The sequence below is a fragment of the Muscardinus avellanarius genome, assembly GCF_963383645.1.
Source record: "Muscardinus avellanarius genome assembly, chromosome: 6".
Taxonomy (NCBI): Eukaryota; Metazoa; Chordata; class Mammalia; order Rodentia; family Gliridae; genus Muscardinus; species Muscardinus avellanarius.
In genome coordinates this window covers 7,516,666-7,543,472 of record NC_137791.1, presented here as the reverse complement: position 1 = coordinate 7,543,472, position 26,807 = coordinate 7,516,666, and positions in this window count along the sequence as shown.

Below are 26,807 nucleotides of genomic sequence, written 5' to 3'. Positions count from 1 at the left end.
CTTTTCTTCTTTCCTTTAATATGCATTTAACAATACAAAAATAGACCTTTTGCTACTTCTTTCTTTATCATTATTTTCAAGATTTAGTCATATGTTTTCTTTTTTGTGGTGCTGGTGATTGAACCCAGGGGCAGTTTACCTTAGAGATACACCACCAGCCCCCTTTCTTATTCTTTATTTTGAAGCAGGGTCTCATTAAGTTTAGGAGGCCTCACTAAGTAGCTGAGGCTGGCTGCGAACTGGCTCCTCCTGTGTTAACAACATACCAAGCACTGTGACTACAAGTGTGTAACACTGTGCCTGGCTTCATTTACTAATTTTATTATTTCTATATAATTAATCAAGTGATTTGTGTTTATATAATTGTTATTTGAGTCTTTTACTCCAAAACCTAATATTTCAGGAGCTGCTGCACCTATGCAGATTTAACTTTGCATTCTGGTACTGTGGGTATAATACTACATGGAAACCATGAATATTGAACTTGTATCCAACCACAAATTTTGTGAGTCAAGGAGGAGTGTATCATTGTGTTAAGCGTCCATATTGTTTTATTGTAATTGTTTGACTATCTTGGGAAAATTAAGGTAAAAACAGAAAACACAGGACATAAAGAATAGTCATGCCGGGCGTGGTGGTGCACGCTTGTAATCCCCACACTAGGGAGCCGGAGACAGGAGGATCGTGCAGGTTCAAAGCCAGCCTTGCTGTCTTACGAGACCCTGTTTCCAAATAAAAATATAAAATAGGTCTGGGAGTGTAGCCTGGAGGTAGAAGGTTTTCCAAGAACCACAGTACCACCAAACAAAAAAAAAAAAAAAAAAGGAAAAGAAAAGAAAGAAAAGAAAAGGAAAAAGAATAATTATGATAATATATATCCTATGTTCAATAATTAGCTACTCATTGCTGTTACTATAACAGTGTTAAAAATAAGTATTATAAGATACTACTATAAAAGGAAGCCAATAAACTGTGTAGAAGAAAATTAAACCCAAATAAGTATTTATTTTAATTTTTAAACTTTTATTGATGCGTTGTAGTCTCACAGTCTGACATCATTATGTAGTTCAAGGTGATAGCGACATAGATGCACATAGTACTTTGTGAACTTTCCTCTGGCTCCTTTCCCATTTCTCTCCCCCCCCCCCCCGTCTCCATATGACAAGGAGAGTGACATTAGTACTTCACAACTTTAGAATTGTGTTTTTATTTCAATATAAATGTCTTCGTATATAAAATGACAGGTATTCATAATGTTCAGTCTTTGAAAATGAGTAAAAGAAGATAATTAAGAGCACAAATAAATCTTATTTCATATAAAATAATTTTAAGTATATGTTAAGGTAATCAGAAAGTACTTAATATTCTCAAATATTTAAATGGAAATGCACATATTTATCTAGATATGGTCAAGACTATTTTCATTCCAGATAAATCCTACTTTATGTAAACAGCACACCTATATAACATCTTATTCTTTAGTTTATAACTTCTCAAAACATCCTTTTGAACCCATACGACAGTTTAATTAAGAGACACATCATAAACAGCAGTGTTCAGCGAGCCTGAAAGAAATTATAATTAAACAAATAATGTGAAAAGACTAAACAGAGTTGCTAACAATGAAATACTGGAAGTCAGCCAGTTTTCAGGCAATAAAGGATAGTTATTAGTTCACTAGCCTGCTAGGCTGAAAACTTATGGGAGCAAATACAAATAAAGTCCCCAGAGGATTTCTGTTAGACAGTGCATTCAGGGGGTGAAATGGGGGTAAGTACAAAGGGAGAAAGGGTAAGCACGTAAAATATATTTTGAATTATTACTTCCAGCAATATGACAAAGCTATAAACTTTGTGCCAACAGTAGTGGCGTACAGAATTACCACAATGTAAACATACCAAAAGAATAGCTTATGTTGAACAAAAAACATTAAAAAATGGTCAAATGCATTAATAAACACAGTTCCCTGACAACGCTAAAGAACAAGTGGCTTCATCCATCAAACACAGTATGTATTTATCATATGGAGCTATTGAGCTTAACTTGGCCTTTGCTCTTATTAACCTTTTGCAAAATCACCCTGTTCAAATAAAAAAATATCTACTACTAAAACTTCAAATGATTCCTGAGTAAGAAAACAAATGTAATTTGTTTCCATGCCTTCACCCATTACTCTGCTTTCTGATCCTAATATTTGAAAGAAAGAGCAGATATTTATACATAAATACATGCATACAAATTTGTTTGTAAGCAAAGTATATCATGTAGTAATTGTACCTTAGAGCATATGTTATAACTCTATTTGTTTGTTTGTTTGTTTGTTTGTTTGTTTTTGTGGTACTGAGGATGGAATCCAGGGGATTCTACTTCTGATCTACACCCCAGACCTATTTTTTTATTCTTTACTTTGAAACAGGGTTTCACTGTGTTGCAGAGAGCCTCACTAAATAGCTGAGGCCGTCCATGAACCAATATCTTTCCATCTCAGCCTCCAGAATGCTGTGATTACAAGCATGTGCCACCAGGCTCGGCTAGCTTGCTTATTTATTTGTTTATTTATTCATTTTTATTTTTTCAGTACTGAGAATGGAAGCCAAAGACATTCTACCTCTGAGCTACACCCCAAGCCTTATGTTTTTATTCTTTATTTTGTAAGTGAGAATCTATGCAGGACTTTGAGCAGATGAGTATCTTGATAATAATTATATGTGCAAACTTGAGGGGAGAAGGTGATTAAGATACTTTCTACACTTATTACTTTTGAGCGCTATTATGACACAATATAATATACATATGTAATGTGATGTGCTTTGAAACATTTTTATTTAAATTGTGTAAAAACTGAAGGAAATACTTGATAGTTGAGAATATTTGAGCTTGAGAGATTGAGAACCAAGACAAAAGAAATGATGGTAAGGCCATAAGCAGGAAGTCAATCAAGAACAAAGAATGAAAATAAGAGTCGTCTAGGAACTGAGTCCTGCAGGATATCTTCAGGTAAGCAAAACCAAGAGAAGGGAATCAGATATCACCCATAGAAAGAGGTGGGAGTGATACCAGAGAAAGCTTGGACAATCAGGAAAATATAACCAAATATTTTGGGACCTGCCTCCCCTAAGAGAGAGATCAGCTCATAACTCAGCTGTGGACTGAAAGGATTCTTTTAAAACACACAAATGAACTTAATTGACAGAAATATAGAAAAAATATATTGTAACTTACTAAAGTAAAAATATTCAAAAAACAAATTTGAAGTCAAAGAAAGAGAATTTTTCCCAATAAGGGAAAAATACACCGGGGGGTGGGGGGTGGGGGGTGGGCACAGCGTTCTCAATTTGAATCATGATGAAACGTTTTTGCTGTTTATTTCTTCACTGGAAGAGCAGGGTGCCTCTAATAATTTTTCTGAAGATTTCATTAAATATTTTTTATCATAATATAACACACAAGGACCTTGATGATTTTTCTAGTTTGCAGAATATCTTACTACATTTTACATTATGTTAATTATACTTGTTCATCAGAAAGTCATGACTAAACTAGATCACTGAATGGTGAAGACAGGCTTTCAGAAGATTCAGAGATGTGCCACACTGGTAAAGGTTAGAAGTCAAATCATGGCATGGCATAGCATGTTGGAGTTTCCTTTTCAGATTGAAAGCATTTTGCTTAATCTCCAGCAGATTCCTTAAATGTAGAACATTCACTAAGTGGCTATTTTTGTCTTACTCTTTTATACTAATGTGGCTTTGCATTGACTGTGTGATGTGTTATAGATATTCCTTTGACTTTCTGAACCACTCAGAGAGTTGTCATTATCACACAGAATATGGAAAAATGGTCTTAGTCAGGGATGGCAAAATTCAGCAAACATTCAGGCAAAAATTGTGTTTCAAGTTCCTTACGGCTCCTGAATGGTAAGAATAGGTCACAATTTCCATTTTTGTGCATAAGCAACATAAAAGTCTGTATGCTTTAAAATGTCTATTAAAGATTTGGGTACAGATTTACTTGTATCAGATGAAAATGCACAGGATGTAACCAATTGAGAATTAGAAGGATGGGACCAAAATTTTTGAAATTCTTGCATACACATGTAAAGCTTCCTGATTTCAAAATGATCATAAAATTCTGCAGAGAGGGAGAGGAAGATAGGGAGAGAGAGAAAGGAAGAAGAAGAAGAAGAAGAAGAAGAAGAAGAAGAAGAAGAAGAAGAGGAGGAGGAGGAGGAGGAGGAGGAGGAGGAGGAGGAGGAGGAGGAGGAGGAGGAGGAGGAGGAGGAGAATGAGGAGGACGAGGAGGAGGAGGAGCCAGAGGAGGAGAATGAGAAGAAGAGGAAGAAAAGAAGAAGAAGAAGAAGAAGAAGAAGAAGAAGAAGAAGAAGAAGAAGAAGAAGAAGAAGAAGAAGAAGAAGACGACAGAGGAGGAGGAAGACAGGAGAGGAGATGGAAATATATGGAGAGAATAGATGTGAGAACTTTTCTTTCAACAAAGATATGGACATCTATCTTCCTTATCCAACGTATCTTTTTATGCTGACCAAGCAACAACACAATCAGCAAGATAGAGATAAAGGAGAGTTCTATCCAAGGTGTTATAGGGTGTTTAAGCACTCTGAGATGGGTAGCAGTAATATTTTGGTAAAGTAGAGAGGATTTAATTACCATAACATGCTCAATTATTTGGAGAGATCTAAGATAGCATTATGGTAATTAACAAGTTTAAATTTTGACATATCTTCTAACACCTATGAGTTTCAAGGAGTTGGAAAGCTTGAAATAGAAATTTAAGACTTACTATGAAATATAAATATTGCTACTTATGCAAAGCTTCCTTTGACATTACACTGGTAAACATATAAATCAGATTGTTACATATAAAAATACATCATAATCCCAAAAGACAATGAATTAAATACTATCTTTTTTATAGTTTCTGAAAAAGCAATTCTTGGAAAAAATGACTTAAGAAAAAAGTTGTACTAGAGTCTGGTTCATACTGTGTTGAACACAAGTTATTCCCACTGTTTTATTACAGAAATGTTTCTCATAAAGGCAATATAAACTATCAATCTATACGATGGTCCTGGACTGCATCCCAAAACAGATTGTAATCGTAAAAATAATGTTACACATGCTGATGGTTGACATGAATGCAATTTTAGACATTCTTGTTTATTCAAATATCTCTAAGTTTTCAGTTGAGAAAATCAGCAAAATGAGAAATTAAATGACCACCTCAAATTGAACAAATAAATACTGGAAGAAAAATGAGAATTTGACTTTTATTATGCCACTATGTTTGCCTTACTAGAAATACAGTGTCACTTCCTTTGGTTTACTGTGTTGCTCCAAGTATAAATTTGGATTCTATTTTAACTAAATTTTTAACATAATCAACTTTATTAAAATATTTTATTTAATTGGACTTAGTACCACTGTCCTAATCACTTATATACAAAATAATTTTCTTATATTTATTTTTATTTTACACTTAAGAATGAAATTTTGATTTTCTTATAACTATATAAGATTGCTTTTCTTATAACTACATAACTTATAACTATATAATTGGTAGAATTTTATAAGCCTAATTTTCTGAATATAAGGAAGCTGTTCTTTTTATCTTTAACTATCTCTTTAAGAGGTTGTTTTCAAATCTTTGCCATGATGTTATTAAAATTTTGTAGACATAGACTTCATTTGGAACCTGGCATAAAAAGATTGTCTAGGCCATTTAGATTTTAATTATTCACATGTACCTTTTGTCCAAGTATCAGATTTCTTTCTCTTCTTTTCTCTCTTTTCTTTTTTAATGGTGTGTTGTAGTCATATACCTTAATGGAGTACAAGATGGTAGAGGCTTGCACACATCACTCATTTAGCCCTTCCCCACCTTCCACCCCATTTCTTTTCCCTTACCTCCTTCTTATGTTTGGCTTACTGATTGACTGTGATATGTTTATGAATGTATGTACATTAGGGAAATTCCCTCTTTGCTCTTCCCATCCTTCTCAGTTAGGTCACCTTATTTGTTCATCTATGGTTTCTCCTTTATCTAGAGTTTCTTCTATGACTCATTTTCTCCCTGGTTTCTGCATATTAGAGAGAGCATCTGTTTTTTTACTTTTTGTGATTGACTAATATTACTTAGTATAATGTCACTCAGTTCCATCAATTAGATTGCAAATACCATAACTTTATTTTTACTATTGAGTAAAATAATAATTATACCAAAATACATAGTTTATTTCTTCCTTGCCTTAACTAAAAATAATAATAATATTAATTGAATTTTTTCCCTTTTACATTTTTCTTTAAATGTGCTAAAATGCCCAGGACCAGATGTTTTCCCAAGTGAATTATATAAAACCTTTAAACAATACCTGATCCTGATACTCCTCAATCTATTTTATGAACTAACAACAACAAAGAAAAACAGAACTCTCACAAATACATTCTATGAAGCCAACATCACATTAATACCAAAACCAAATGAAGACAGTTCAAAGAAGGAAAACTATAGGCCTATATATATATATGATGAGCTTCAATGCAAAGCTGCTAAACAAAATACTAGCAACACGCATTCAAAACCACATCAAAAAAGTTATACACTATGACCAGGTAGGGTTTATCCCAGGAATTCAAGGCTGGTTCAAGATATAGACAAAAACCAGGTGATCATTTCAATAGACTCTGAAAAAGCATTTGATAAAATCAAACTTCCATTTAGGCTTAAAGCACTGCAGAGAATCAGAATAGAAGGAACATACCTCAACATCATAAAGACAATCTACAATAGACCCACAGCTAACATCATATTAAATGGTGAAAAACTTCAAAAGTCCAACTATTTTGATAAGATTTGAGAAGATTTTTACCAATTATTCTTCTGACAGAGGAATAATACCTAGAATAGACAGAGAACTCAAGAAACTCATTAAGAAAACAAATAACCCAATCAAAAATGGGCAAGTGAATTAAATAGATGCTTAACAAAGGAAGAAATTCAAATGGCCAATCAATGCATGAAAAAATGCATCATTAGCAATCAGAGAGATGGAAATCAAAACTACCCTGAGATTTCATCTAACTCCATCTAGAATGGCAATCATTCAAAACACAAACAACAACAAATACTGGCGAAGGTATATAGAGAAGTGGGAACTCTAAAACATTGTTGGTGGGATTGAAAATTAGTGCAACCACTTTGGAAAACAGAATGGAGGATCCTCGGAAGAATCAGAATGAACTTATCATTTGATCCCGCAATACCACTCCTGGGTATCTACCCCCAAAAAAGGAAACCAAACTACCAAACTAATACATGCATATCCATGTTCATAGCTGCACAGTTCACCATTGCCAAACTCTGGAATCAGCCAAGATGTTCACCAACAGATGAATGGAATATAAAACTGGGATATGTACACAATGGAATTTTTACTCAGCTATAAAGAAAAACACAATTACCTTATTTACAGGGAAATGAATGGAACTAGAGGACATTATGCTAAGTGAGATTAGTCAGTCTCAAAACCTAAGAAATTGGATGTTTTCCCTAATATATAAAAGCTAAAGAGAAATGAGTAACAGCAGAAACTTTAGATGAAGGAGATTCTATAGATGAGCAAATAAGGTGACCAAACTGAGGAGATGGGAGGCAGGAAGAGGGAAATTCTATAAAGCACATGATGTACTTAAACATATCAAAGTCAGTCACTAAGCCAAGCATGAGAAAAGGGAAGGGGAAGGAATGAGATAGGAAATGGGTAAGAGCAAAATGGGTGATATGTACGTGTATGTCTCCACCATCTTTTATCCCATTAAGATGTATAACTACAATGCACCAATAAAAAAAGGAAAAAAATAGGCTTCTATAAATTTGCTAATTGAAATAGCAGCGTAAGTTAAAATCTGTACAGGTAGGTGCAGTGGCACACACCAGTAATTTCAGCACATGAGTCTGAGACAGGAATATCACAGTTTTGAGGCAAGAGGACAAAAAGTTAAGACCCTATTTAAAAATAAATAAATAAATAAGGCTGTAGGTCTAGCTCAGAGGTAGAATAAAAAGACAAAGAGAAAAAAGAGAAGAAAGAAAGAAGGAAAAGAAAGGAAGAAGGAAGAAAGAAAAAAGAAAGAAGGAAAGAAAAAGGAGAAAAAACCTGTGGATTGTCAATTAGTAACACTTATAGGGACTTCCTGATTATTGTTTACCATTTGAAAGCCACATACTTGATTTTTTAATTTTATGTCAATCAAAAGCTAGTGTCATTTTTTTCATATAATACTTTTTATAATCATTTACTTAGTGATAGATGAAGCATTTGCTTGTTTTGAATAGAATGCTATACATCTATTTTAATGAATTTCAGCCATCAACTTAATTGATAATTTTAAAGAGAGGAACAGATTAATTCCTACAATGAATAAAACTATTTAGCATTTGAAGCCTACATAAATTATGTTAACATTTCAAGTCATTCTCCATTTTCAGCCTAATATATTGCTAATTTTAAAAGAAATCAATCAAACAACATACAATATATCATTAGGTTACACTTTCTATATAAAGAAGAGTAAAATTTTTTTCTATAATACTTTTAAACTAGATGTTAAATGGTTTTGCCAGGAGACTTCACTGAACCCAGAAGCTTTTAGCTTGTCTAATATATTTCTGTGTGAGCCCCTTTTATTATTTCTATGTAGACCATTTATCCTTCCCTGGAATCTTACTTGTAAAAGGGAGATGTCTCTATTATGAAAATTTATCAGAAAATTTATTTCCTAATTAACATGAATGCTACTGATTTTTCATGGCTTAATTTAAAGCAAAATGTAGAATCCAAATATTTAATTTTAGGAGAAAGTTTAAATTTAAGAAATGAGATAATGTTACAGACATTTTGTTGATATTATCTTTCCAAATTTTAGTGTAAAAGATGACTATGTAAGACAATTTACTCATTTCTGATAGAAAATTCAAATTAAATTATTTTAGTCCTTATACCTTAATCAACCAATATTTTAGCAGTAATATCCTTATAACTGATGTAATGGTACTAATCTCAAATATACTACAACTATGACATTTGATAAAACTTCATGCAATTAAAGATGATTAATTTAAAGTAGAACAGAAAATAATAGAGGTAAAAAAAATTAGAGAATGGCTGTCAGGGAAGAAACAGGCTAAAGAATATTTTCTTTTATTGACTATTAGGAATAAATTAGAGTTCAATTGAGTGCTTCCAAAAAATTTAGAATGGTGAAAATGAATTGTGCACTGAGGCATGCAGTGGGGCTAGTGAGAGACTTCACAAAATGGATGAAATTTTTCAGTTGCAATAGTTCCTTAAAGTTAGTGATATTTAGCACAGCTGGGTGATACTATAGTATTAGAATTATTCATCTAGGTGATTTTTTTAGCTTTACTTATATTTATTCCAAAAAGTAAAAAAAAATAATTATTACTTATTGTGTATAAATTACCAGTATTTTGACTGAACATCAATATGAAAACTCAACTTTTCTTTGATGAAAGGCTACATATGGCCATTTCAATCTCTTGGTTTGTTTTGGGTATGTTTACAGTTTTTTATATCATCTTGGTTCAATTTAGGTAGGTTGTATGTGTCTAGAAATTTGAGGATTTCTTCTAAGTACTTAACTTCATTGAAATGTAAGTTTTCAAAATAGTTGCTCATGATTCTCTGAGTTTCCACACTTTAATGATATTTCCTTTTCATCCCTTATTTTAGTAATTTGGCTCAATTCTCTCAGTTTTTTAGTTAGGGTTTCTAAGGGTTTATCATTCTTGTTTATCTTCTCAAAAAATGGATTTTTTGTTTTACTAATCTTTTGTATTTTTTATTCTTTGTTTCATTGGTTTCTGCTCTGATGTTAATAATTTCTTGGTTTTGAGTTTAGTTTGTTTTTGTGGCACATGGGCTTTAAGATGTATCAATACATTGTTTGTTTGGATTCTTTCTCTGTTTCCAGGTAGAATGTCAGTAATCAACATTATAAGGAATAGCAAATGTTGGTGTGATTTAGGAAAATTAAAAACAACTCTCATCACTTTTGGTGAGATTAAAAATTAGTACAACTGCTATAGAAATCAGTACAAAGATTTTTCAGAATATGAAAAAGAAAACACCATACAATCTATCTATATCACTTCTCAGTATGTTTTCAAAAAATTAAAGTCATATTGCTGTAATAATACATACATATTCATGTTTATAGCTCTACAATTCACAATAGCCAAATTATGAAGCTAACACAGTTGTTTATCAACAGATAAATGAACAACAAAAATGTGGTATATATTCACAATGGAATTCTACTCATCCATGAAGAACAACAAATCAGGTCATTTGCAAAAAACAAATGGAACCTGAGAATATTATGCTAAGTCAGATCACACAGTTGCTGAGAGTCAAGGGTCAAGTGTTTTTTCTCATATGTGGAAGCTAGAGATGAAATAAGAAGCAGAAGGGACCTTAGGTAATTGAGGAGAATGAGTAGGAGAATAATGTAAAGGGATAGGGTACAGAATTATACCAGGTCTAGCCTAGTATAATTTATTTATTTATTTATTTATTTATTTATTTATTTATTTATTTATTTATTTTGGTGGTACTGGGGTTGCTGGAAACCCTTCTGCCTCCGGGCTACACTCCCAGATGTAATATATATATGTATGCATGTATGTATGTATGTATGTATGTATGTATGTATCAGGGTCTCTTAAGCCAGCAGGGCTGGCTTCGAACCTGTGCAATCCTCCTGTCTCCGCCTCCCAAGTGCGAGGATTTACATGCATGTGCCATGTGCCACCACGCTCAGCTAGTATAATTTAAATCCTATACATTTTGCTAAAGAAAAAACATTATAGTATTTCATGCTATTAAAAGTTATTTTCAGCCAGGCATGGTGCACACACCTGTAATCCCAGGACTTGGGAGGCTGAGATAAGATGATTAACAGATTTAGGGACGGTCTTAGCAAGTAGTAAGACTTTTGTAACCTCGTGAGATCCTGTTTCAAAATAAAAATAAAATAGGGCTCGGGGTAGAGCTCAGATGTAGAATGTTCTTGAGTTTAATCCCCAGTAAGACAGACAGACAAGACAGACACAAACACACACACACACACACACACACACACACACACACACACACACACATTTAATACCATTTATCAAGTGTAAGTATATTAATATATAATATACATGTATATGTAATAAGGCTTAACCCACTTGTAAAATATGTTGTCATTTTTAAAAAACTCCAAAAAAATTGAGTCTAATTATTCAATTTAAATAAATTGTAGATTATATTTCAGATGTTTCCTTCTCTAAAAAGAGTTGTATGTAGTATCTGGAGTTTTTCTGTCATAATAACACTAGTGACATAAAGTCATGTAAATAGTCTAGTATGTCAATACTTGCCTAATACTGGGCTAGTTATGTCTATTCAGTTTAAATACCAAAGTTCTTAAAACAGAAGCCCATTTTATAAAATAATTTTTATAAGGAGAATAATAAGCTAGGATGTTTCCCTTAGAGGACTGGTAAAATAGGTTGTTTTTCTTAAATACCCTCAGGGAAAAATAACAGAAGCTTAAATATTCACAAACCTTTCATGAAATATATTGAATATATGCTATCACTCCAACAATACATCCGAATTGCCTGACTCTAACAAGAAAAACGGTGATAAACTTTAGTGAAAAACTGTTTTCTAATAGTGTTATATTGACAGGAGAAGGAGGGAGCAGGTAGGGAATGGGGTGGGAAGTGAGAAAGGGCTAGATGAACAATGTGTGCAGGTATGCCTCTACCATCTTGTGCCCCGTGAAGATGTATGACTATAATGCACCAATTAAAAAGGAAGAGAAGAAAAAAATTATAATAGGGTTATATTGGATTCCATGCCTTTTGCCACTTTTATGTGAGATATTAAATATATAAATAAATGAAGCATGTGAAATTAATAAATTATGCCACCTTATCCCCAAATTCACTGTTGTTCTCAGACTTAAGTATTTGGAAGTGGGGAGGGAGTACATGACACAGAAATGAGAACACAGGTCTCAAAACTTCTGTTTGCCAGTATTGCAACAGCTTGCAATGTATATTCTTCGTGTTCCAGAGGAGAACAGAATTATTTTGCCTTGAAATATGCTAAAGCAGAATAGAAGATGAGATGTTAAAATAGGTATGTAAATTGTGAATCATAATTCATAGTTCTATTTACTATGTGACAGAATGCCTATTATCATACATTATTCTTTACAACACAATATAGCAAATACTACAATATAAGTAGCACTTCACTGATGTATCTATCACCACTAACTCCTCTCCACTTGAAATATCTCTGCTCTTTTGTTCGTGGGGAGATGGAAATTGGAACAAAACTCAACTGTATCCTGCCTACAAGAAATTCAATTCAAATATATATAATTTAAATTGAAAAAAATTCTTATATGTTAAAAGGAAAATGATTTAACACTATAGGCTACGCTAACACTAATCAAAGGAAAACTGGAACGGAAACAAGATGTTGGCTTCCAGAAATATGTGTGGCTTCTGTTATCCCATCTTGGCTGAAGAAAAAAGTGGCAAAATCTACTGTTGAAAAGGCTCCTGGGAAATAAACCTTTGCTTATAATGCTGTGGTAGTGAAAACTATTACATCTGTGAGACTGATGTTTTAGCTTAATTATGGTTATAATTTTAATATCAAAAACAAATTCACTCTTCAAGCTACACAGATACACTTTTCTCATTACAGTATTAATGTAGCATTTTGTGAGAGCAAAACAAATAAATAATCATAATATACTTAAGCCAGGTAATATTGAAGTAAATGATAAGGTACCAAATAGTTTTAAAATGTGCTGGTATAATCAATAAGAAAGCTCTCTGTGTGATTATAGGAATGTAGACACTAGGAACGGTTGAAAGAGTAAGCGAGGCAAAGAACGTTAGCTAGTGTATCACTTTTGTACAAAACGTGGAATACAAACATACTGCCACAAGAGAAAGAAATTTTATAGAGGTGCTCTGAAAAAGAAAATGAAGTTCTTACCTCAAGAATAGTTTAAAGAGAATTGTAAGAATTTTTGCAATGCAGGAAGACAAGTGAATATTTTCACTTGATGAATTAACTACATGAAAGTGTTAAGTACAAAACAAGGTTAAATGCAAAAATAAAATGCAAACAGCAAAACTTAAAGCAGAGATTCCATTCTAATAAAAGGATTATAGTCAATCTGAGTAGAAGACAAAATATTTTTATTTTATCGATTTTTCAAAAATTATTTTATTCATTCTTTTTTTTCAGTATCAGGAATTGCACTCAGGGGCATTCTACCTCTTAGCTACACTTTCAACCCTATATTTTATTCTTTATTTTGAAACAGGGTCTCACAAAGTTGCAGAGGGTCTCACTAAGTAGCTGAGGCTGGCTGCAAACCTGAGATTCTCCTGTCTCAGCCTCCCAAATACTGGGATTACAAGCTTGTGCCACCATGTCTGGTTTATTCATTCTTTTATTAATTTTATGTTTTGTAAAAATAATATCTCAGATAACATATTGATGAAGAATATATCACTACAACATTTAATTTCCAGAAAAATAACACCGAAAGCTGATTTAAAAAGACAAAATAAATTTAAAAAGCAAACTGTATTGATATATTTTGAGAAGAGCTGGAATTACTGAGTACTTCACATCTTGTTATTATTGGAAAATAATACATTGATAATCTACATAGAGGGCTTTCATGAATACAATGGCTTAGTTATAAGCTCTGGAAACTACAGCTCTTTACTGCTAGAGATTTTTTTCTCATTTAATTTTTCTCATTTAATTTAGATTATGGTTTGTTATCAATATAAGTACTCAGTGGCCCTGTGGATTCCATCACACCATCTATTTTCCTCAGGTGTGAGAATATTCTATTTTCTTAAAAAATGTAAGAAAATGTACTTTTGTCATAGACCAGAACTCATATATAAGAAAGACAAATGACTTGGAAAACTTATGTCACCAAATGACAATGATCTTCTACCAGCTATGGAAATTTACTGAACAAATATCACTGGAGAGTTGTTCACAGGCACATTGCAAACTTGGTTATTTGGGTATTGTATTATTGTAATGAACTGAAACAAAGATAGATGGGCAAAAGACCAAGTTGCGTTTTTATTTTAATCATATGATTAAACTTAGATCATTGTTCAATCATTTAAAGTATAGAGAAGAAAACATAATCCATAACTTCATCTGATTATTCCTACTGCCTATTGTATTTAAGGGCAGAATTCTCTTCACCAACTTTGAAGCGTTTGATTACTATCACTCAATAAGAATGAATCCTTTAAAAGTCCCTCAAATTAGGAGAGATATATAAGGTTTTGTTTTGTTGCCAGTATCTGTTATTAAATTTGAGACCTAGTCAGGTGTGGAGGCACATGCCCGTAATCTCAGTACTTGGGAAGGTGAGACAGGAAGAGTGCAGGCTCGGGACTAGCATCAGCAACTTAGGAAGGACCTCCACAACTTAGTGTGATCCTGTTTTATATAAAAAATAAAATAAGACTGGGAGTGTAGCCAGGAGATGGAATGTCTCTGGATTCAATCCCCAGTATTAAAAATAAAAACAAACAATCAAAGAAAGAAACAGAAACTCTATGCTTGCTGTGTAAGCGCTTTACCACTGACCTACACCCCAGCCCAAATGTTTTATTAAAATAAAGCAAAACAAAATATGTTGGCATTGATGATTCTGTGTAACATATCAACTACCTAAATAGACAAGGCCTAATTTTTGCATCCAAACTTCCATATTTTTAAGGAATATGTGTGTGCGTGCGTGTGTGTGTGTGTGTGTGTGTGTGTGTGTGTATAATTTTGTTGTTGTTGTTGTTTGTTTGTTTGTTTGTTTGTAGTACTGGGGGTGGAACCTAGGGGCTATTCTACCTCTGGGCTATACTCCCAGACCTATTTTATACTTTATTTAGAAACAGGGTCTAAGTTGTTGAGAGCCTAAGTAACTGAGGGTGGCTTCGAACCTGTGCAATCCGCCTGTCTCAGCCTCCCAAGCACTGGGATTATAAATGTGCCTTACTATACCTGGCTTTAAGGAGTATTAGAAGAATTAAATTGTCAGTCATATATTATGATTTAATGGATACATAAAGCTTCTTTTATCCAATAACATTTTATATGATAAATAATAAAAACAAGATTTTAAAAACAATGTATCATTTCTCCTCCCCCACCCAAATATGTAATAAGTTTATTTATGTATGGATTTGAAATTACTATAAAATTATATCAGAGAATGAAATTTTGGGTTCTCTCTGAATAGTCTAGATCTCAGCAACAATCCCCATCTACTTCCATTCAGGATAATTATGCGAAAGTATTGTCAAGAAAGTAAAGGATAACAGTAAAAAGTAAAAGTACAAATTTCCTCACACCACAAGACATAAGATACTTTTAAACTTGTTTTTTTTTTGTAGTGTGAATTGAATTTAGGAGCATTCTACCTCCCAGCTATACTCCCAGCCCTATTTGATTTTTGTTTTGAAACAGGGTCTCCCTAGTTTGATGAGAGTCTCACCAGTTGCTGAGACTGTCCTTGAACCTGGTCCTCCTGTTTTAGCCTCCCGGGTAGTGGGATTATGGATATGTGGCACCATGCCCAACTAAAAATATTTTTTTTGTTTTTTGTAGTACTGGAGATGGAACCCAGGGACATTTTACCTCTGAATGGAACCCCCAACCCTATTTTTTTTTGTTCTTTAGTTTTAAACAGGTCTCACTGAGTTACCAAGAGCCTCATTAAGGAGCTGAGGCTTTCAGTTTACTGTGATCCTCCTGTCTCAGCCTCCTGAATTCTGGGATTACACCACCATGCAAGGCTGAAAATATTTTTAATAAGTAGTTTAATTTTCTTATAATGGCTACAACATCATTAGGTGATGAGAAATGTTTAGTATATTTATATCCTATTAAATATGTATATGTGTATATGTATATCTATGCATATATGCATATATGTATATGTGTATGTGTGTATGTGTACATGTGTGTATGTGTATATGTGTATATGTATATGTATTTCTGTATATATGTATATATGTATATGTGTGTATGTGTGTATGTGTATATGTATATATCTGTATATATGTATATATGTGTATGTGTGTATGTGTACGTGTGTGTATGTATATATGTGTATATGTATATGTATATCTGTATATATGCATATATGTATACTCACATATTGTGTATTAATAATCATTTTCTTATTTTGCATAGTGTTGTTCATTTCATCTATTATCATACATATTATTTGAATGATTAACCTTAAATTGAAAATGTTGGAGAAATTGAAATATCCTTTAGAATTTTCTTTGGGTGTTTGAATAGAGTTGCTTTGGCTAGATTTTTGTTGATAAAGATAAGTGTCTTGGCTAGTAATTGATTGATTCAACTTCCATTATCTTTAGTTTTCAAAGACATATTGTGATTAAAAAATGATTTTAACAAACAAATGCTTGTGATTGTTAAGAATAATTAGGCATTGCACCTATAACTTGGGAATGCTCAGAATTTAAAGGTCATTCTTAACTGCCCTGAATATAAGGCCAGAAAAATTAATGTTGGTATTTTTGTCTTTTATTCAACATTTTCAGCTTCTTTATCTTCTCTCTGCATGTTTGAGATTATCTACTTCTCTATTTAGTAAGAGATTGCTGTTTCTTTATAAGGTGAACAGCAATAACTTGTTTCTAGACATATAATTTTGTTTAAAAAATATACATATATGCCTAAAAAGTTCAGAACACCTTTGAGAAGCCTGTAGGCCAAGGCACATTGAAACAACATACCATAGAAGTCTCTACAGACTAACACTCTCGAATGTTTTTGACACATTCATGAACATCCTTTAGATGACAAATTATGGGTCTAGATTTTATTAATGAGTGCTTACCTTTAAAGTAGACACCAATGTGAAAATCTATTCCAAAGTAAGAATAAATTAAGGACCTGTGCTCACTTTAAAAGGTCTCTGAAGGAAAAAACGAACAAAGAAAGTGAACACAATACAATAGATATGTATTTTTTTCAAATCAATTTTGTAGATACTCCCAAGGAATAATTTAAATTGTGGCTTAATAATTTGTGGTTTAATATTATACTTTTTATCTAAAATCAAAACCAAAGGAGTCACTGTTATGAATTTATTAAAATATTAGTTAATTATCATTTGTACATTACTTTCAGTATAAGTTAGAAATTACTGATATGATAAATAAATAGGGTATATCAATAAAGATTCAAAGGTTATTATTATGATAATAAAAAAGTACTCTGAACTACTCTTTGCCTGGACATTTGATAGCCTAGTTGAATTGCATCAACTTTTTGGAAATCAGAGTTTACCAAAATTTACACAAGAAGAAATATACAATCAAAGTAGGTCTATAAGTTTAAAGAAATTACATCAAGAACTATTAATCCCCAAAACAGAAACACTAAGTCAATATGTGTTTACTGGTAATTCTACCAAACATTTAATCAAGAAGTTAAATCAAAATCTTTACAATATCTTTCAGAAGATAGAAGCACAAGGAATATTTCTTATTTGTTGAGTCCAGTTTTATCCTACTACAAACTATAAAAAGATATTGCAAAAAAGGAAAACTAAAAATCGTGAATATATAATGAAAAATTCTTCAACATATTAGCAAATCAAACTTGTAAATATATAAAATGATTGTATATTTAATGACCCAATGAAATTTATCCCTGTTAAGTAAACCTGAAGAATATAAATTCTAAAGTAAGATCAGCCAGTCTCAGAAAGCCAAGAATTCCATGTTTTCTCTCATATGTAGAATGTAGAGAGAAAACAGCATGCAGAAGGCATTACAGAAACAAAACCTAAACATCCCAAAACTATGGGACAATATGAAATGTTCTAACTTAAAAATAAAAGGCATTGAAGAAGAGATAGAGGTATAGATCAAGGGCATTCAAATCTCTTCAAAGAAATAATTTTAGATAAGTGTCTAAACATGGAAAAAGACTTGGACTTACACATTCAGGAGACATACAGAACAGCATTAAGAGAAGATCAAAGAAGGACCTCCCCATGCCATGTAATAATCAAAATGACCAACATAGAGGTCAAGGAAAGAATCTTAAAAGCAGTGAGAACAAAAGGATGGGTGAAATATAGAGGCAAAACAATAAAAATCACCCCAGACCATGAATGCCAGGAGAGACTGGTATGATGTGATATAGACCCTTGGAAGAAAACACAACAACTTCCAACCAAAATTGCTATATTCAGCAAAATTATTATTCAAAATTGATGGAGAAACAAGTGTTTCAAGATATGCAGAACTTGAAAATTTCATGAATGCAAAGCCAACATTAGAGAAAATACTTAAAGAAATAAACCATAAAGAAGAAAAAAGAAGCAGACTTCAGAACCAGAGAAGAGGTAAAGGTGATCAGCAGGGCATCTAGGTAAAGAAGAAATAACAGGATACCAAACAGAAGACAGAACACAAAATGACAAGAAACAAAAATCATATTTCAATAACTCTGAACGTCAAAGGACTTAACTTACCAATCAAAAGATATAGACTGGAAATGTGGATTAAAAAACATAATCCAAATATATGCTGTTTGCAAGAAACTCACCTTACAGGCAAAGACATTCATAGACTGAAAGTGAAATGATATAAAAAGATATACCATGCTAATGGAGACCAAAAACGGGCAAGGATAGCAACACTGATATCCAACAAAACAGACTTTAAGCCAAAACATATCAGTAGAGACAAAGCAGGACACTTACTTTTGTTAAAAGCAACAATCCACCAAGAAGATATAATCATAGTAAATTTTATGCCAGAAATGTGGGGGCAGCCAGATTTGTAAAACAAACCCTTCTGGATATCAGATCTCAAATATACTCAAATACAATAATATTGGGAGACATCAATATATCTCATACACCACTAGATCAATCTTCAAGGCAAAAGATGAGTAAAGACTCTTCATAATTAAAGAAAACTATAAACCAAATGGACCTAATAGACATATACAGATATTTTAACCAGGAACAACAAAATACACATTCTTCTCAGCAGCCCATGGAACCTTCTCTAAAATAGATCACATCCTGGGCCATAAAGCAAGCACCAGCAAATTCAAAAGTATAATATAATTCCTTGCACCTTCTCACACCATAATGGAATGAAAGTAGAAGTCAACAACAGGAAACCCAAAAGAAACTATTTAAATAGATGGAGATTGAATGATACATTATTGAATGATAAGTGGATAAGATCAGAAATTAGGAAAGAAAAAAGAAATTTCTGGAATTAAATGAAAATAGGGAAACAACTTAGCAAAATTTATGGGACACTTTGAAGGCAGTGTTGAGAAGAAACTTTTTAGCATTGATTGCCCACATAAGAACAGAGAGTGGCCAAGTAAACAACCTAATGGTACATCTAAACGACTTAGAAAGACTGCAATGGTGTAATCCAAAAGCCAGTAGAAGGCAGGAAATTAATAAAATCAGAGCAGAAATGAATGAAGTAGAGAACAAAAAATAATTCAAAGAATCAACAAAGCAAAAAGCTGGTTCTTTGAAAAGATTAATAAGATTGACAAACCCCTGGCCAGCCTAACCAAAATAAAGAGAGAATCAACTCAAATTATTAAAATCAGAAATGAAAAAGGAGACATCACCACAGACAGTGAGAAAATTCAAAGGATTTTCAGAAAATATTTTGAGAATTTATACTTCAATAAACTGAAAAACATGAAAAAATCAACATATTTCTAAAAACATATAACCTACCTAAAATGAACCAAAGGACATAGCAAACCTAAACCAACCAATAGCAAGCAATGAAATAGAAACAGTTATAAAAATTTTGCCATCAAATAAAACCCCAGGCCCAGATGGGTTTCCAGCTGAATTCTACAAACTTCTCAGTGAATAAGTAATTCCAGTACTTCACAAATTGAAAGAGATGGAAGTCTCCCAAATTTCTTCTATGAGGCCAGTATCACATTAATCCCCAAACCCAATAACGATACCTCAAAAAGGAAAATTACAGATCAATATCCTTGATGAACATAGATGTAAAAACTCTAAACTAAATACTAGCTATACACATTCAAAACCATATCAAGAGAATTGTAGACCACAACCAAGTTGGTTTCATCCCAGAAAATCTAGGCTGGTTCAACATACGCAAATCAGTACACATTATTAACCACATAAATATAACTGAGAACAATAACCACATGATCATATCAATATATGCTGAGAAAGCATTTGACAAAATCCAACACCCATTTATGTTAAAAACACTGCAGAAAATTGGAATAGAAGGAATGTGTTTCAACATCATTAAGGCAATATATAATAAACCCAAAGCCAATATCAAACGAAATGAGGAAAAACGGCAAGAATTTCCTCTATAATCAGGAACAAGACAAGGATGCCCACTATCAGAACTCCTTTTCAATAGAGTCCTTGAGACGCTTGACACAGCAATAAGACAAGTAAGAAAATTAAAGGTATCAAATAGAAAGAGAAGAATTAAAACTATCCTTATTTGTAGAAGACAGGATCCTTTATCTAGGAGACCCAACGAACTCAACCAAAAGACTACTGGAGCTGATTAACCAATTCAGCAAAGTAGCAGGATACAAAATCAATCTAAATAAATCAGTTGCTTTTCTTTATGCTAACAATGAATCCACAATGAAAGAAATAAAGAAAACAATTACATTCACTATAACCTCAAAACCAATAAAATACCTAGGAATAAACCTAACCAAAGATGTAAAAGACCTCTACAAAACAAAAACTACAAAATATTTTAAAAAATGAAGAAGACCTTGGAGGATGGAAATATCTCTTTTGCTCATGGATAGGTAGAATAAATATCATCAAAATGGCCATTTTGCCAAAAGTGATCTACAGATTCAATGTGATTCCTGTTAAAATACCAACAATATTCTTCATAGACCTAGAAAAATCAGTCATGAATTTGATATGGAGAACAAAAGACCCAGAATAGCCAAAGCAATCCTCAGCAATAAAAAACAGGCAGGAGCCATCACCATCTCAGACTTCAAGTTATAGTATAGAGCAATAGTAATAAAAATAACATGGTATTGGCACAACAACAGGCAGACTGACCAGTGGAAGAGAATAGAAGATACAGAAGCAAATCCACTTACCTATAGTCAATTGATCTTTGACAAAGGGGCCAAACTTGTACACTAGAGAAAAGACAGCCTTTTCAACAAATGGTGCTGGGAGAACTGGCTATCCATTTGTATAAAGATGGAACTAAATCCTTACTTCTCACCATGCACAGGGATCAACTGAGATGGATCAAAGACTTAGAAATTAGACCAGAGACTGTGAAGTTATTATAGGAGGGCATAGGCTCAACACTCCAACATATAGGCACAGGCAGCAACTTTCTCGACAAGACCTCCAAAGCACAGGAAATTAAAGCAATAATTAACAAGTGGGATTGCATCAAACTAAAAAGTTTCTTCTCATCAAAGGAAACCATCAAGAATCTAAAGAAAAAGCCTTCAGAATGGAAGATCTTTACCAGCTAATACTCAGATAGAGGGATAATATCAAGAATATACAAAGAGCTCAAAAGACTCTACACTAGCAAAACAAACAACCCAATCAAGAAATGGACAACTGAATTGAATAGACACTTCACAAGAGATACAAATGGCCAATAGACACATGAAAAGAAGTTCAATATCATTAGCCATCAGGGAGATGCAAATCAAAACTACACTGAGTTTCCATCTAACCCCAATCAGAGTGGTAAGCATAAAGAAATCAAATAACAACAGAAGTTGGAGAGGATGTGGGGAAAGAGGAACTCTTTTACAGTGTTGGTGGGAGTGCAAACTAGTTCAGCTGCTATGGAGATCAGTGTGGAGATTCCCTAGAAAACTTGGAATGGATCCAACGTATGATCTGGCTTTACCACTCCTGGGTATCTTTCCAAAGGGGTTAAAATCAGAGAACTACAGCAACATATGCATACCCATGTTCATAGCAGCACAATTCATAGTAGCCAAAATATGGAACCAGCCTAGGTCTCCATCAGCAGATGAATGGTTCACAAAATTATGGGAAATACTCACAATGGAATTCTACTCAACTATAAAGCAGAACAAAATCATGTCATTTGCAAGAAGATGGAAAGACCTGGAGAATATTATGTTATGTGAGATTAGTCAAGCACAGAAAGAGAAGGGACATATGTTTTCTCTAATATGCTCAAACTAAGGAGTATTAGGAATACCAGAGGGACTCCAGACAATGCAGGAGAAACCCCATCAAAGCTAGAATGGGAAGATAGGAGAGGAAGAAGGCTGAGGTTGATTAATGAGGGAGCTACATCCAAATTTGTTTTAAAATAGAAATATATAGCATGCTTAACCTGGACACTCATTTTTGAGAGGGAGAGAAGGGAAAGGCGGCAGGAGGGCCCAAGCATAGTGTGAATGTATGCCATTTTCAATATGTTCCACATAAAAAAAGTATCTTTACCTTAAGAATTATTTAGGTATCTAGTATTGATTTCTTATTATATAGCATTTAGAAATATCAATAACATTATTATGTAATAATATTATCAGTATCATGTTGACAGTTACATACATTCCCACAGCACTTGATGGGCTCCTCACCTACCTCCTCCATTTTCTCCTTCTTAGTACAGAGAATTGGGATTGATATTGGTATATTCACATATATACACATAGTCAATGGTAGTATTTCCATTAATGAACCTCAGTCTTTCTCTTCTCCTTCCCTCAGATCAGCTCCCTTGTTCTACTAAGGTTTCCTTTTCATTATCTGGTGTTTCTCTGGTATCCCAATTACTCCCTACTTGGTGCATATAAAGCTTATTCATATGAAGAAACAAAAGACCCAGAATAGCCAAATCAATTATCAGGAATAAGAACAATTCAGATGGTATCACAATTCCTGATTCTGAATTATACTACTGAGATATAGTAATAAAACAGCATGCTATTGACACAGGAACAGACATATGGACTAACAGAACAGAAGATACAGAAACAAATCTACACAGGATAGCCAATTGATTTTCAACAAAAGTGCCAAAAGAATTTTTAAATTTTATTTAATATTTCCTATAGACAGTATTGTGAAAAAAAAGAAACAACACAAAAATTCATGATTATAGTTATTTGTAAAAGATTCTTAGTTGTTTCTTCATATTATACTATTTAAATGAGGGCTTTTATTTCTGAATAATGTTAGAAAACATTTTCAGGGAACAGGAATGTACATGGCCACTTATAGGTTAAAATGCAATTTTACTTGTGAAGTAAAAATAGTAAATTGGATTTTTTTCAGAAGGAAAAATAGTAAATTTTATTGTTTTTATAATTATTTTTAATTTTTAAATTAATAATTTATGCTAAAATTAACTTTTTTCTGTACTAAATTCATCCACAGAGATAGTTACTGCTTAGCTATATATAAAAGGGTGATACTTCCCTTGGGCAACTATTCTCCACCCTGGTATTTACAATTTTGATTATTTAGATCTATAAATGGAAATTCACCTTTAAATATAAATACAGTGTTTGTTTGCTATAACAGCTGTTTGTTTACATGTTAGAAAAGACAAATGTATGTACCTTTGAGACAAAACAAAATAAGAAATAGCATTTTAATCTAATAAAATGGCATGTTTGTATAAAAACATTAAAGTGTTTTATTAAAAATCCCTGAGTGTCATCATTAAATGTATGCTACAAGTTAGAAAACTTTTAGTTTACTAGAGGAATTTGAAGCAGTTGTATTCTTAAATGACAGATAAATGAGTTTGTAAGGAAAGTGAATTAATGGACTATGGTTAAAATTATAAGGTCGATTTTTATTGCTATTAGATAAAAGGGCTGTGAAAATAGTAGATAAAAAATAAGTGAATCGTGATATTCTGAATGTTATTCCTGTGAATATATTCTGCAATAATTGATCATGCTGCTTATGATTTTTTTTCATAAATCAATATGTTATTAATAAGGATATATTTAAAACTCATTTATTATATTTCTTTTATAAATTAAAATTAAGTTGCAAGGGTAGAGCCCTAATTTTGACCATGTGTTTATATTTATCATTTATTAAGTATGTTCTTATATATAAATTTAAATGTGTGTAAGTGGGTATCTTAAAATAATTTTATTTTCTTTCTGTCCAGAATCATAAAAACAATTTATGCTTCCTTTATGGCTTTAATTTATTTTATGCCTATGACACAATAATTTAAAAATTCATTTATCAGCTTGGACTGGTTTTATAATTAATTTTTCATTTTATAGCTTAAACTAGGAAAGGATATACCATGTTTTCTTGGTTAAATCAATAAAATATAAACAATCAGTGAGCAGGGTATAAACAAACTTAAGTATATGAAAAAGTATTTCACAGAGAGGGAAACACAAGTATTCAGCAAATATTAAGTTTCTATAGTAAGAACAATCAGAGAAATACACATTTAAAAATAAGATATTTCTAGCAAATTTAATTGGAAAAATAATTCAAACTCTGAAGTACCTTATAATCATAGTAATATGTAGAATCAGTAATTCCCTAACAATGATAAAACAAATTTCACTTTTAAATGTGAAAATGGACATAGATGTATCAAATACTATTAGTTAAGAATTTTGCATCTAGTCTAAAACACAATATTTATTTCTAATTATATTTTTAGAGTAACTCACACATAAGGTCAAGATGACAGGTTCAATAATTTTTACTTTATCTTTTATATTAATTAGTAAGTATCTAATCTCAATGTTCATCAAGGGGAGAGTGATCAAATAAGTCACGGTATTGCCTTTTTCCAAAATAGTCAATATCTTTCAGTTAAAGACTACCAGGGCCTCACCTTTAATTGGAAGAGTTGTGTGTACTGAGTATTGTTACTAAGCAAATCACACTGTGGGGAACAGTAGGATGCTTAATAACCAGGTTTAAAACAATTCCACTTGAATTGTCTCAGATGATTTTGAGAAGGGTTTGAGGAATCTAGCCTTTTTTTTTTTGAAGGCTGTTAGAAATAATTCTATGATTTGTTCTCATATCATCCTGAAGGGAAAAAGAGTAGCATGAAGCCTAGCGTGGTGGCGCACACATGTAATCCCAGTATTTTGGAGGCTGAGACCGGAGGATCGCGGTTCGCGGACAGCCTCAGCTACTTAGTGAGGCTTTCTGCAACTCAGTGAAACCCTGTTTCAAAATAAAGAATAAAAATTTGGGCAGGGAGTGTAGCTCGGAGATCAAATGCCTCTGGGTTCCATCCCTAGACCCACAAAAAAAAAAAAAAAAAAAAAAGAAAAATAGCATGAGGCCAAAACGAATTGGTAAAAAGCAGTAGTCTCTTCTAGAAGGCGCGCTAGGGGCATATTTGGCATTTTTTACACTTTGCACATTATTTTGCTTAGGTTTGAGCTCTTTGCTTTACTTAATCATATTTACAGGGTGCATTTGACTGACACTGGTATTGTATGAAATTGTGACCATTTAGAAGCAGAAAAATTGGCTCAGGTGTGTTCGGTGAGCTTCTCTGTGTCTACTTCTGTCTTCCCCATGATAAAAAAAAAAGCAGATAAAGTAAATAAATGAATTAAATGTATGAGTTTGTATTCATGGCAGTTTTCTTGCTCCTTGATTTTTGGTTTCTTTTCTCTTCAAATTTTATAAACCCATTTTCTTTTAATGTTGATTAACTATAACTAAGTTAATATGTAGAACTGACATTTGACACGTAGAATTGACAATAGAGAAATCACATATAGCAACTGTCTTTACTTGAAAATAATTTAGAGTCACCATAGATCTATCTTGGGTATTTTGATTTGGTTCGTTAATGAATATTTGGCAGATGGTAAGAAATCCTGACTTAACTAGACATATTAAGAATAATTAAATGACTTTGACTTTGAAACTGATATTGTTCTTGTCTTCCATGGCTCATATAAAACATAAGATGAAATTGATTAATGGGGAAAAAGTCAGACCAGCTATTCATATGCAATTCAAAAACTTAGGATGTTCAGGTTAGTACTTTTGGTTTTTAGATACACGCACACACATACACACACGAATAATTTTCCAAATTTAGTGACATTGTTAAATATATTACATAATTATCAGTATTAAAAATAATCTTAGGCCGGGTGTGGTAGCGCTCGCTTGTAATCCCTGTGCTTGGGAGGCAGAGATAGGAAGATCGCGCAAGTTTGGTGCCAGCTGCGCTGGCTTAAGAGACCCTGTTTCAAAAAAAAAAAAAAAATTTAAAAAAGTATAAAAATAGGTCTGGGAGTATAGTCCAGAGGTAGAAGGGTTTCCAGGAACCCCAGTACCATAAAAAATGTATATTGTTCAAAAAGAGGGGTTGGGATTTAGCTCAGTGGTAGAGGACTTGCCTAGCATGCACCAAGCTGTGGATTCCATCCTTGTGCCAAATAGGCACAATCTGAGTTAGGGTTCTTGAGCTGGGGTGAGGAAATTGAGAAGCTATATTTTGAGTAGTATACTCACAGCTTTTAGAAACTGGAGCACTGATTCTGGCTGGCTGGGCTTCAGCATGAAGGACTATTGTCCCCAGTTAAGGAGACACCGCGTCAGTACCTAGGATGAGGCCTT